At 43.1% G+C, this 12,848-nt stretch overlaps 1 protein-coding gene and 1 non-coding gene across 2 annotated transcripts in view; both read right to left on the bottom strand.

Annotated features, from left to right (window-relative positions):
* Positions 1–12,848, bottom strand: part of JMJD1C (jumonji domain containing 1C) — a 249,203-nt gene that overhangs the window by 227,774 nt on the left and 8,581 nt on the right. The gene's annotated exons all lie outside the window — the stretch shown is intronic.
* On the bottom strand, positions 34–196 carry LOC140706213 (U1 spliceosomal RNA). Its single transcript, XR_012085880.2, has one exon. It is a non-coding gene; the product is annotated as a U1 spliceosomal RNA (small nuclear RNA).

The raw sequence follows: 12,848 nt of genomic DNA, 5'->3' as shown, positions 1-12,848 counted from the left end.
ACAAAAAAAGGAATCTAAAAAAAAAAAAAAAACAGGGAAATCACAATGGCAATCTCCCACTAACACAAATTATGCAGTTGAGTTCCTCATATTCCGGGAAATCACAGGAATCAACAGCATACCTCATGTGCAATGGATGAGCCTCCCCCTAGGAAAACCACTTTATGACATGGCATTTCTCCTGGAAGATATAAGTTGAAATGGCTTTTGCACGTCATAACCCCTTCTGTCCCCTGACCCCCACCAAGGCATGGTGACCCCCTGGCTGCACCTCCCACTCAGTACAGGGCGGCACAGCCCCAGTCCTGCCAGAGGCCAAGAGAGCTCCTCAGTGTTCTGGGGTGCCCTGTGGGACCCCCATCAGGGGCTAGGTGTTTCGCCCACAATCCGCCTAGAGTGGTCGAAATGACTAGATAGGCGGGGTATAAATACAATAAATAAATAAATAAATAAATAAAAATTTCCTAGGGGGAGGCTCATCCATTACACTCTGGGTGCAATGGATGCCACAACAACCATCTTGCTTTAATTACAGTGGTGCCTCGCTTAATGAGCGCCCTGTTTAACGATGAATCTGCATACCGATGCGGATTTTGCGATCGCTTTTGCAATGGCATTACAATGTTGACTATGGGGGGAAATCGCTTTGCGATTTTTCCCCATAGCCCAATTTTCCCCCAGCTGAGCGGCGGGAGCTTTGAAGCCCTGCCGCTCAGCTGGGGGAAAATGCCGGTGGTGGCCTCAGAAGGACTCTTCCGAAGCCACCGCCTGCATTCCCCTTCGGAAGGGGCATTTTCCCCCAGCTCAGCGGGAGCCCCACCGCTCAGCTGGGGGGAAATGTCGGCGGTGGCCTCGGAAGGACCCCGGAGCCACAGCCAACATTTGCCTTCCGAGCTCTCAAAGGGCCCCCCTCCGACATTGGAGAAAGCCCTCTGAGAGCTTGGAAGGCTCTCAGCGGCGACGGGGACAGGGTAGGGGGGTCCCGAAGGTTTCCAGACCTTTGCCTGGAACCCTTCGGGACAACCCCCACCCTGCAGCCGCCGCCGCCGCTTGAGCCCACCGCCCAGCTGGGGGGAAAGGCCGGCCGGCGCTTGGGAAGGAGAGTGGAGGAGGTCCCCGCACTCCTTCCCGAGAGCCCGCCGCCCAGCTGGCGCTTGGGAAGGAGAGTGGAGGAGGTCCCTGCACTCCTTCCCGAGAGCCCGCCGCCCAGCTGGCGCTTGGGAAGGAGAGTGGAGGAGGTCCCCGCACTCCTTCCCGAGAGCCCGCCGCCCAGCTGGGGGGAAAGGCCGGCAGGCGCTTGGGAAGGAGAGTGGAGGAGGTCCCCGCACTCCTTCCCGAGAGCCCGCCGCCCAGCTGGCGCTTGGGAAGGAGAGTGGAGGAGGTCCCCGCACTCCTTCCCGAGAGCCCGCCGCCCAGCTGGCGCTTGGGAAGGAGAGTGGAGGAGGTCCCGCACTCCTTCCCGAGAGCCCGCCGCCCAGCTGGCGCTTGGGAAGGAGAGTGGAGGAGGTCCCCGCACTCCTTCCCGAGAGCCCGCCGCCCAGCTGGCGCTTGGGAAGGAGAGTGGAGGAGGTCCCGCACTCCTTCCCGAGAGCCCGCCGCCCAGCTGGCGCTTGGGAAGGAGAGTGGAGGAGGTCCCCGCACTCCTTCCCGAGAGCCCGCCGCCCAGCTGGCGCTTGGGAAGGAGAGTGGAGGAGGTCCCCGCACTCCTTCCCGAGAGCCCGCCGCCCAGCTGGCGCTTGGGAAGGAGAGTGGAGGAGGTCCCCGCACTCCTTCCCGAGAGCCCGCCGCCCAGCTGGCGCTTGGGAAGGAGAGTGGAGGAGGTCCCCGCACTCCTTCCCGAGAGCCCGCCGCCCAGCTGGCGCTTGGGAAGGAGAGTGGAGGAGGTCCCCGCACTCCTTCCCGAGAGCCCGCCGCCCAGCTGGGGGGAAAGGCCGGCAGGCGCTTGGGAAGGAGAGTGGAGGAGGTCGCTGCACTCCTTCCCGAGAGCCCGCCGCCCAGCTGATAAGTGGTTCCAAAATGGCCGCCCATTTCGCGCCTCGCTTACCGAGGCAGTGAAAATGGCAGCCCTATGGAGGATCTTCGCTGAACGGTTTTTGCCCCATAGGAACTAATTAAACAGGGTTTAATTCGTTCCTATGGTTTTTTTTTGTTCCGTTCAGCGATGTTTCCGTATAGTGATGTTAATCCTGGAACGGATTAATGTCGCTATGCGGGGCACCACTGTATTTTAAATTAAACAGAGCTTAACAAGATTTCAGATATTGGGTTGGGGAAACCTATCATTAACTTTACTCAGTGTTCAACAGAGTCACAACAATTAAATACCACATGGCAACAGGGATAGATGCAGTATAATGGGGAAAGTATTGCATTTTGCCAGATAAAAGGTATTGCAATTCTAGTAAGAGGGAAAATGTGACAGACTACACAGATGCACTCATATGGGAATATACAAAATTGCTATACAACAATTATACAGTAACTACTTTTAAAATATATCAAATGTTTAGCTAATATAAATTCAAACTCCAGTTCAAGTATGATCTTAACTGGTCTTAGATAAGTTGGTAAGCATCAGCTTTTTATAAAAATAAAAATGAAGATATTTTAATTTTGGGTATCTGAGTATATTTACAGCTGAATCCTAATTTCAGTAGGAAACAGAATTTCAGTCTCAATTTTTTTAAGAAGAGGAGCTAACTCTTAGGGAAGTGGGTAAAAGGTTGTAACCTAAATAAAATTAAAATTCATTAAACTGCCTCTTTGAGGCAAGAAAGGCTCCACCTGCAGCGAGTGGGCATCAGGACAGCTGGAAATCTCAGAAGCTCCTGGTGTGAAGTTGGCCCTTCTGCCTTGTCCCAAAGCCTTTCCTCTGTGTCTAACACAAATTTAATGCTACCGTTCAGCAAACCCATACTACCAGAAAAAGTACATAAACAGGCAATAAGAAAGCGACTTCCTTCCTAGACATGATTACACAAAACATGCATGGCCATGGGGAAACATACTGTGTCACGTTATGATTCATTTCCTTTCCCCCCTGACCATTCTATCCAATTTGCTATCAGGAGCACAGGCAAGCATTTGAAAGTTACTAGTAAGGACAGAGAGACAAAAGCATTCAAGTAGGAAATGGCACCAAAGTTTAAAAATAGAGATGGCCAAGACTTTATATTTTCAGAATATTTGTCACAGTTTGGAAGGCAACTGATTTTTTTAAATTGACCAATAGAGAGATGAAGGCTTAAAAACACTGCTTGCATTATGCTAAATGATTTTTTAACTCTTGAACTGTAATTAATTAATTTATCAAATAACAGCAGGGCAGACCTGTCACATAACTCAGTAGTTTTTAACAGTCAGAGTTGAGAGGGGCTCAAAATTATAAACATGCTGGTTAAAAGAGATTAACTAATGAAATATAGGAGCTGGAAGGGATTTAAAATATCTTATTGCCTTAACCTTCATTATACTATATGCCTCCTATACACCAGTCTCTCTGTGCTACACCACACACCCTTGCTCTGTTTTGATTAAGAATATTTGTCTACCCTGAATTCCAGAGTCTCATTAAACAAAGCAGATTAGAATTCTAAGCTGTCAACAAATACATATAGAAAAGTTAAAGGAAAACTTTGCATTTTTATCCCAACAGGGAGGAAAACAGAGTGACTGAAATATGTTAAACAGTCTTGATGTGCAGAAATGTTAATACTATCTTATTCTGATAAAGAGGGGAAAAGTGGGGCAGGTGATACCATTATGCAACAGCTTAATAGAAACCGTGTGCTATCAAGTAAATTCTAACTTATGGCAACCTTTCCTAGAGTTTTTTAGATAATGTGTACTCAGAAATGGTTCACTATTCCTTTGTTATGGGGGCACCCTGGGACTGTACAGCAACCACTTACCCCTCCTAAAATTAGTCTCGACTAAAGTTGCAGTCCTATGCAAACTTATTCAGTTTATGTCCCCACTGAACTCAGTGAGATTTACTTCTAAATAAATAGTCTCAGCATTTGATACAATTCTACTGAGACCCCCTGAAAGAAATTACTAATGGCTGTAAATCCCATCACTTTCAATATGAGTAATGACTAATTTTAGGTGGATTAGAAGTATTATCTTTAAAAACCATCTGCTATATCTTCCCTCTCCCACTTCTTTTCTCCTTGGAACATTTCTTGCTCTACTTTAACAAGCAAATCAGTTCAAAGGTAACGGCTGGCGAAGGAAGCAGGAAACAGCAGCCATGTTTTCAGTGGAGGGTAGGAGAGGTAAAGAGGAAGGTAAGAAGAAACTACATGCATAACAAGTTGACAAAGAAATGGAATGAAAACATGTTAAGATCATTGTTAAGTGTTACTTAAAGAATTTCCTGGCAAATGCAAAAGCACACATGAATCAAATTGAATGCTTATTAAATCTTTATCAGCTGAATGATGCAATCAATTACACACTTCTTTTTCACAGTGAGTTAATATTCCTTGGGACAAGGTTTTAGAGTGTTGCTATATAAATAAATGGAATACATCTTCTGGGCATGATTAGTGTTGAATAGATTGGCCAGATAAATTGCATGAGATTACTAACATAAAGAAGCATAATTACTGGATTATTAGTGGCAGTGTTTATATTTATAGTCTGCCCACTCTTAAAGGCTCTTGAATGGTTCACTGCAGGGACAGGCAGAGATAAAAAAATATCTTCTTGTAGATCTTTGGTGATCTGTACTAGATTGGCAAGTAGGGACAGCCGTGGTCCAAAATGTTAGGGTAAGGCCACCAGAATAGGAGCTACCGTATTTTTCCATGTATGAAACAACACTTTTTCCTAAAACAATTACAGGAAAAATTGAGGGTAATTTTATACACGGAAGGAGGGGGGGAGGCAATCAAAATGCTTTGATCTCTGCTTTGCCCCTCCACGTTTTGCAAGGAAAGTGTAGGGGGAAAACGATTCCTGCTTTGCCCCTACATTTTCATTGCAAAAAGCTGCTTAACCCCTACACTTTTTGCAATGAAAGTGTAGGGGCAAAGCAGGAATCACTTTCCCCTTCCACTTTCGTTGCAAAAAAACATAGGGGAAAGCAGGTTTTTGCAAAGGAAGTGGAGGGGGAAAGCACTTTCCTCACAAGAAAGTGGAGGGGGGAAACAGGAATCAAAGCACTGTGATCCCTGCCTTCCCCCTCCACTTTCTTGCAAGGAAAGAAATTTTGGGTAAGAAAAGGGGGGAATCTTATACACGGAAAAATACAGTATTCAAGTCTGCAAGAATTTCTGACTCCCATCTGTTTGACAATAGCATATTTTCCCATTTCTGTATTATATTACAAGACTGGAAGAAAATTAGGCAGGGGGAAACCAGAAATTGATTTCTCAATTATAGGACTATCAGTTCAGTTCCCCCCCCCCCATGAAAATAAATTCCTGGGCTCAGCATGTGCTCAGAGGCAAACTTGTTTCTTAGTTCTAAGATAATGCCTTGTCTGCCTCACTTTCTATTAGACAGCAATATACTGTAGTTCCTCCAAGTCCTCCATCTCCCCGCTCCTGTCTCACAATATGTTCAAAGTACTACCTCTCCTCCCCTACCATGTAACTTAATTGAAGAATCATGCCAATTTCCCTTTGCCCTAGCTTGGGGAACTGAGAGGTGTGTGTGTTCTGATTTATATAGTGCTTTAGAAACCTTCAGTGAATATCACACATGTCATTTTTCTATATTGTGTGGAGAGCAACCGAGTGCAACATACAAAGATGAGAAATAGACAAAAAAGGGCCTATGACTGCAATCCTCATATCAACTCTACAAGGCAGAAAGGACAGTATTATTCCCAAATTGATAATTATGGAGGGATGAGTGTTGCATTTTACATAACAATTGCTTCCCATAGGCAGCCTCAAGTCAGATCCTATATTACACAGCAAATTAGTTCCTAGACTCACAAATATCCGTCTCCATGGAAATCTTCAATAAAAGATGAACAAATTATACAATCTGAAGAGAAACCAGAGTATAGGTAGGCATTTCACATTTCACAGCCCAGTAACTTTACCACTGTATAACATGAGATATACACTGGGAATCCTCTCTCTTTATCTTAACTGTGATTTAAACACTTTAACCATTCTTCTGTTAGCCTGTCACTAGCTTAAGCCCTCTGATGCAGACTTTACTTTCTTCCAAGTTGTAATGTCATTTCATCCTCACTGCATCATGTGCTATCTCTTGAAATATCTGCTGTAAATTAAGGTGATGGGAAAGGGAGTAGAGTTATACCTAACAGAAAAGCAAGACTGATGATAGGTGGGTCTTTTGCAAGGTTTGCTACTGTTGGTAAGATTTCCTGTTAGAGGAGCAGATAGCTCCAAATGCAAAGGCTCAGCCTTCCTGATAGCAGCCAAATCCATTTTGTAGGGATATGTTAAGAAACAGCTCTGGGGCATTATGTTCTGACCAGAAAAAAAGTAAAAATAAAAAGATCATTTTGGAACTATTGCCAAACATTTGTTCTCTGTGAAAATTGGGCATTAATTTCCTGTGTAAAATTTTGTTGTATATTGACCCTAGACAGCATGAGCCAACGGTAAGAGATTACAGGAGATGCAGTTCTAAATGTCTAAATCTCTGGAAAGACAAAGATTCCCCAGTCCTGATGTAATGTTGAACAGATACTGTACAGTTCCATGCATATAGACTTGATGCTCTAGAAATGCTGGAGATAGAAAGAGCTCCAGCAGCTATGCCCAATTATAGACAGAGGAACCAGAAGAAGCCATGGAACAGGGATTCATAGGCTACTGTATGGATGGTGGCAGTGAAGAAACAATTCTTCTCCATCAACATCATGTTTGTGCAGTACTGTTTCCTAGAGCTACATTTCCAAGCATGTGGAAGCCTTCTTTAGCCTGGTTTCATAATATACTATCAAAAACCCCAGTTGTTGGTGGCCATGTGTTCCAGGATCAAGTTACTTGCATGGAACAGTTCAATCACTGAATACACATACTTCACAATCTGAGCCTGTTTTATTTAATAGGTTTCAGCTGCTGCAGTCTAAAGACAAAGTAACTGGTAGGTTGCAATTTACTACTTTTTGCTTGACCCTTTCCACCGCTGGTACATAACATCTAGTGAGATAGAGGGACACCAGCTGAATCTGTGAGACTGTTAATGTCTCCTTGCAGAAATAAGTGGTCTGGCATATTTTCTTCCCTTAGTTTCTAGCATTGCTGGATTCTTGCAGCTTAAACTACTGAGACTGCAGACTACACCTAGCTAGCCAGGAACTCATTGGGGCTAACCTCTGAATAAACCAGGGTTGCATTATTAATGATGTATTTTAGAACCCTGCCTTGTGATAGTGTCCACTCTCCTTTACCTCCTTCTTTAAGGATTCCATTGAAGAAGAACGCGGTAGACCAAAGTCTTCAAATAAAATTTGTTTATTATTTAACATATTCTCAGTTGTATGCGTATTTTGTTCGTTTGCTTCAGGTTTCAACAACAGGTCATAACTTTTAACTTTCTTAAAATTGTAAAAAGGGGGGCAAGAACTTGGTCCCTTTTGAACCCATTTGGACTCGATGCCCCATACTGGGGTCATATGCTTTGAGGATTTTATTTCCGAGGGTGGTAAATCCAACCCACTTGCAGTTCCCGTACCTTCTGGCCTGGGTTTTGTCTCAGGCATGGTCTGAACGGACCAGGTCCACGGGATCTCCCAGGGCTCGCTATACATATTCTCCGCTCTCTCTGTTGCTCCTCTCTTCTAACCCAAGCTTTATATTCTCTCCTTTGTTTTCTCTGTTCCGTTTCCCCCCAGTAAGGTGGCTTTCTGTATGGCTGTCTACTCCACTCCTTTTCTGCATACTTGTGGGGTACTCTGAACTCTACCCATTCAACCGTCCATGGGTCTTCTTGTATTATTTCCACTAGATCCTCTTTTTCTGTCTCCCCCTCTTCTCTTCTGCCTCCTCCTCCTCCCTCTCTGTGCCCTTTTCTTCCTTTCCGACCCTGCCCAATTAGTGCCCTCTGTTGCCTCACTTTTTATCTCTAACTGCCTGAATCCCTCTTCAATGTGTTTTGTCCCTTTTTCTCCTTTTCTCGGCTCAGAGATGGACGGTACACCCTGTGGAGTCTCCTCACATGCCTCCACTAGCCAGTTGCTTTTAATTGTCTAAACCACCTTAGAGGTCTCAAATGCATTCTCAGTTGTGTGTACATTTAACTACTATAAAGACCTCTCCAACACGCTAGGATTTACATTGTAAATATACTTATAATCATGCTCCACAACCAAAAGTTACTTAGAAGGAAACTCCCTTATGTCAGTGCAATTAACATAGAGGAATTACACTTTTTAACCCACTGATCATAAAAACCTGTACTTGCAATAAAACCCCTCTCAATTTACTTGCAACCTACTTCTGTGTAATTTATTCTTAAGATCACAATACATAATAAATTATGTTAGAAGTTCATTATTGCCAAATACTGCTGTAGAAAAGCCAGACACTTCAACTCAGTCACTATATACAAACTGTGATATTACATGTTAAAGACTAAGCCTTCTATTTCATTTACCTATGTATTTTTAAAATTCTTCATCTTGTTTTCTCAAAGGAGCTCACAGTACAACTGTGTACCCCAAACTACAGTGGGGTCTTGACTTGAGAACTTAATCCGTATTGGAAGGCGGTTCTCAAGTCAAAATGTTCTCAAGTCAAATCTGCATTTCCCATAGGAATGCATTGAAAACCATTTGATCCGTAGCTGCTCTTTTCCGTCCATAGAAACTAATGGGAAGCTGCTCTTCTGCCTACGACCACTAGAGGGGGATATTTTGTTTCTTTTTTTCTTAGGTCAAGAAAGGTTCAGGGAAGGCAGGGAAAATACAGTCCAGGCAGTACCAGGCAGTCTGAAGACTCCCAATCCACTCTAAATGCTGGGAGGCGTGAGGAAGCAGACAGGCACCCTTTTCACTGGCCAACAGTTAACTGAAAGTTCAAATTTTGCACTTTCCCTGCCTCCCACGTGGTTTTTTTTAGTTCTTAACTCAAATCTAAGTATGTAAGTCAAGTCAATATTTTCCTATGAGAGTGGTTCTTAAGTCAAAATGTTCTTAACTCAAGGCGTTCTTAAGTCAAGACCCCACTGTATAGAAGTTGATGTAGATAATCTCACTGAAATTGACAAAATGGCTTACTTTAACCACACAAGATAGCAACCATCTACATAGCATGCAACCTGCATTTCCCACACAGAAATCAGCTTTCTAGCTGCTACATCATAGTGTTTCTCCAAAAGAGCAAAGTTAGCAAACCCCTTGACATCTGGACAGTAACACAGACAAAAGCATTCTATTCAACATGACGCTGGCTAGGATTGATAGGAGATTGCAATCCAGCAACATCTGATTGCTCCCCTCTGATCTGCAGGTTCTGCATGCTTTCTTAGGAAAACAGGTTTACATTAATATTTATTATGAAACTTTTTAATCCATTTATTTCCCTTCTGTTACCAAACGTGATCCTTCCGTAAATGACCCTGGAAATGTCTCCTTCAGCCCTTCAGGCTCAGTTCCCATGAAGTGATCCTGATCTTACACTGGTGGAAAAGAAAGTAGGGGTGGGATGGGGATGAGACTAAGAAAAATAGAATGCTTGACACAATCCTAAACCATAAAACCTTTGTTATGAATAGAGAAGTAGGTCCTAACAAAGCAGTAATCTTAACAGTCTGTCAACACAGAGGGAAGGAGGGAACTGCTTCCGCTTTCTATAGACCCCTTTTCATAGAGGCTACTATTTTTAAAGGCTCCAATAACACCAAATGGAAGCAATAAACCAGTATAGCCATAAGACTCAGCTGCCATAGCTACAGCCCTGAAACTGAGCCACGCTGAACTCTCCCCTTCCTTTCTGGATCATGTTTCCTTTCAGAAAAGGAACTCAGGAAGCCTTTTCTTCCAACTCTGCTTATAAGGGAGAAAGGTACTTAACTCTCTCATCACCTTAGTATGTAGAAAACTATGCAATAAATAAATAAGGAGGATAATATGGGCTCATCCACAAAAACAGCATCTAAATTTAAGAAAGCAATTTGCAAGATAGTGTGTTGCTTTATTTCAAAGAAAGGAGACAAATCTGTTGGTTCAGTTTAATCACAAGGGTTCCCCCTTTCCCAGCAATATGATCAAACTATTCTGGGAGGCTTTTGGAAAAAAACCTCTTGCATTTCATTGCTGTGCAATCAAACTGGTCTAATCTTGGGTTAATGAAAATGCTTCAGTTTGAAATTGCAATTCCAGATGGCTTAGATTGTTATTACTGCTTTCAGGTCTTCTGAGCACACACAAGTGGGATTAAATAAAAGATGGGACAGAGAAGGGATGTCAATGCAAAAGACCAGAAATTAATAGAGTTGGATCTCTTTGCTGTCATATTGTTCTTGATGGATTCTGTGAAAGTTTCTTCTACAGAAATTAACACAGAAGAGCTGTATTTGTCCAGTTCAGAAACAGATCCATAAAACAAAACAAAACAAAAAATCAAGGTTAAAAAGAAAGGGTGTCTGAATAACAGAGATATAAAGATATCATGCAAAGGATCCAGACAACCATTTCAGTCCGTTTACTTCCAGGTGCCTCATCCTCTCCTAATCAATTTTATATTTGCCCTTCAGTGGATTGAACCCAGCCTTTGCCATGATGTACTAACTGTAATGAGAGGCAGTGAACCGGCAGGGTAACCTCTTGCCCCTATGCCCTGCTTATGGACCTTTCAGGGAAAATAGAATTTGGAAAAGCTACTTTCTAAATCAATGTTATCCCAAGGGGGTCACAAAGTGTTTTTGGGGGGAGCCACAGGTCATTTTATATGTGTTGTGGCCGTTGTTAAATAATTTATTCCTTGACCTTTTAGAGTGGGATATTAAAGTTAGCATTTGTTTGTATGTAAGGGAAACAGGCCCTTTTGGGAAGAAAGAAACCTCTACTTTCTGGGAAGAGATGACTGGGACTATTTTTTACAAAAAAAAAAAAAATAGATACCAGTGGAAATATATAATTGCTGCCACTGCTGCAAGAAAGATTTCAACTAAGATGTGTCACTTCCAGAGAGCCTAAAGAAAGGGAGGAAAAGGAAAAGAGGGGGGGGACTACACAGACAACAAACCCCCAGGTGGGGGCCATAAAAACAAGTGGCCCACTTCTTCTGCAGCGAGTGCAAGAAAACGTAATGCTGGATTCTGAGGGGTGTGCTCTCTGTGTGAAGGTTTTGCCCTGTCCCTGGGTACCACAATGTCCTTCCATTCCCTGACCCATCTTTGAAATCCTTTGCTTTCTCTTCTTACATTTAATCTCCCTGGCCTGTTCCCTCCCTGATTTTGAAGTGGTGGCAATGGAGTTGGCCGCAGGAGCAACAGGAAGGCAAGCAGTAAGTAGCAGCATTGATGGAGCCACTATGTCAGAGAATGATGACACTCACCCTGGTAGGTGCATGGCAGAGTTTGTGCCTCTGCCTGAGTGCTTCTTCAATGCTTCTTCGTATCAAAAGAAAGGCAAGAAACAGACTGAATGTTGAGAATGACATGAGGTTGGATTTAACAAACACTCAGCTGTGAATTTCAAAGCTGGTTGCCAAGATGCAAGTACAACCATCACATTAAGTACTATTAGGTTAGAATTATATGCTGAAAATTTTTAGCATATTTTCTTTATCCCATTAAAATGCATTTTTATGCCAATATGGCGGGGGGATGGAATCCAGGATACTTCACTATTGTGAAAGGGGTCACAACTTGAAAAAGGTTGGGAACCACGTTCTAGATTATCTCTTAGAATTATTCAGTTAGCATGGCAACGGAGTGAGGGATCTAAGGCGTCATATTAAAATAATGTAACATGACACAAATCTAGCTGGCCACTTTTAGAAGTGGATCAGAGTCAACAACCTTTTGATGTGAGAATTCTTGGAATTCAGAGACGATGATAGTTTTTTAAATATATTACTATTTTGGCCAATTCCCAAGGATTTTTCCTAAGTAAACACTGCAGGTTATTTATTTCTTCCATTTTTATACCACCTACAACCTGAAGCCCAATGTAGTATTACACTGACTTGTAGTACTTTCCTATCTAATATCCTGTCCCTCGCCGTCTCATTCACACAGGAGGCAAGTGAAAAGAAGAATAAATTGCCCTGTGGAACAATGTAAAACTCCACACCAGAGTCTTTAACGTTTGGCCCTCCTGGCTGCTCTTTAGGCTCCTGGCCTCATCAGACTATACCATTCTACCTGAAAAAACCATAGTATTCCCTAAAATGTAGGATATGAACTGCTAACCTTGAAAGCCTCCAGGAACAACACTTCTAAATAGGGCACAGGCCACCCCTCTATCAGCCCCATGTGTGTAACACTAAAAACTATCAATTTTAAAAATTGGAAATGCAATTCTATCTGGTTCTGTGGGTTTTTCCTTTGTTTCTTATGTGGTTTTGTTTCTTTGCATTTTTAAAAGTGAATGCAGCCCCATGCAGATCTCACAATTCCCCAAAGTTGTTCCTCTCTGTTCTAGATGCTGGAATGTGAGTCTGTCACCCCCTCCCCACTGCATGAGATGACGTATGCTCTAACAATGGTTGGAGGGCTGTTATATCCCTACCCAGATGTAAAATATTTAGATACAAGTGATATGGAGCAGGGGTAAAGAAAAAACTACAAGAAGATTCCTGAAATACAAACAGCATCTCCCACATAACAGTTTCAGAAATCATTGCATATATAATGACCTAAATCCTGTTGCTTAGCATAATATATCACAACTAGAGTAGGCCCATTTG

This window comes from Pogona vitticeps, chromosome 3 (genome assembly GCF_051106095.1).
Source record: "Pogona vitticeps strain Pit_001003342236 chromosome 3, PviZW2.1, whole genome shotgun sequence".
Taxonomy (NCBI): Eukaryota; Metazoa; Chordata; class Lepidosauria; order Squamata; family Agamidae; genus Pogona; species Pogona vitticeps.
The sequence above is the reverse complement of the archived record's forward strand: the minus strand, read 5'-3'. Positions and strand labels throughout refer to the sequence as shown.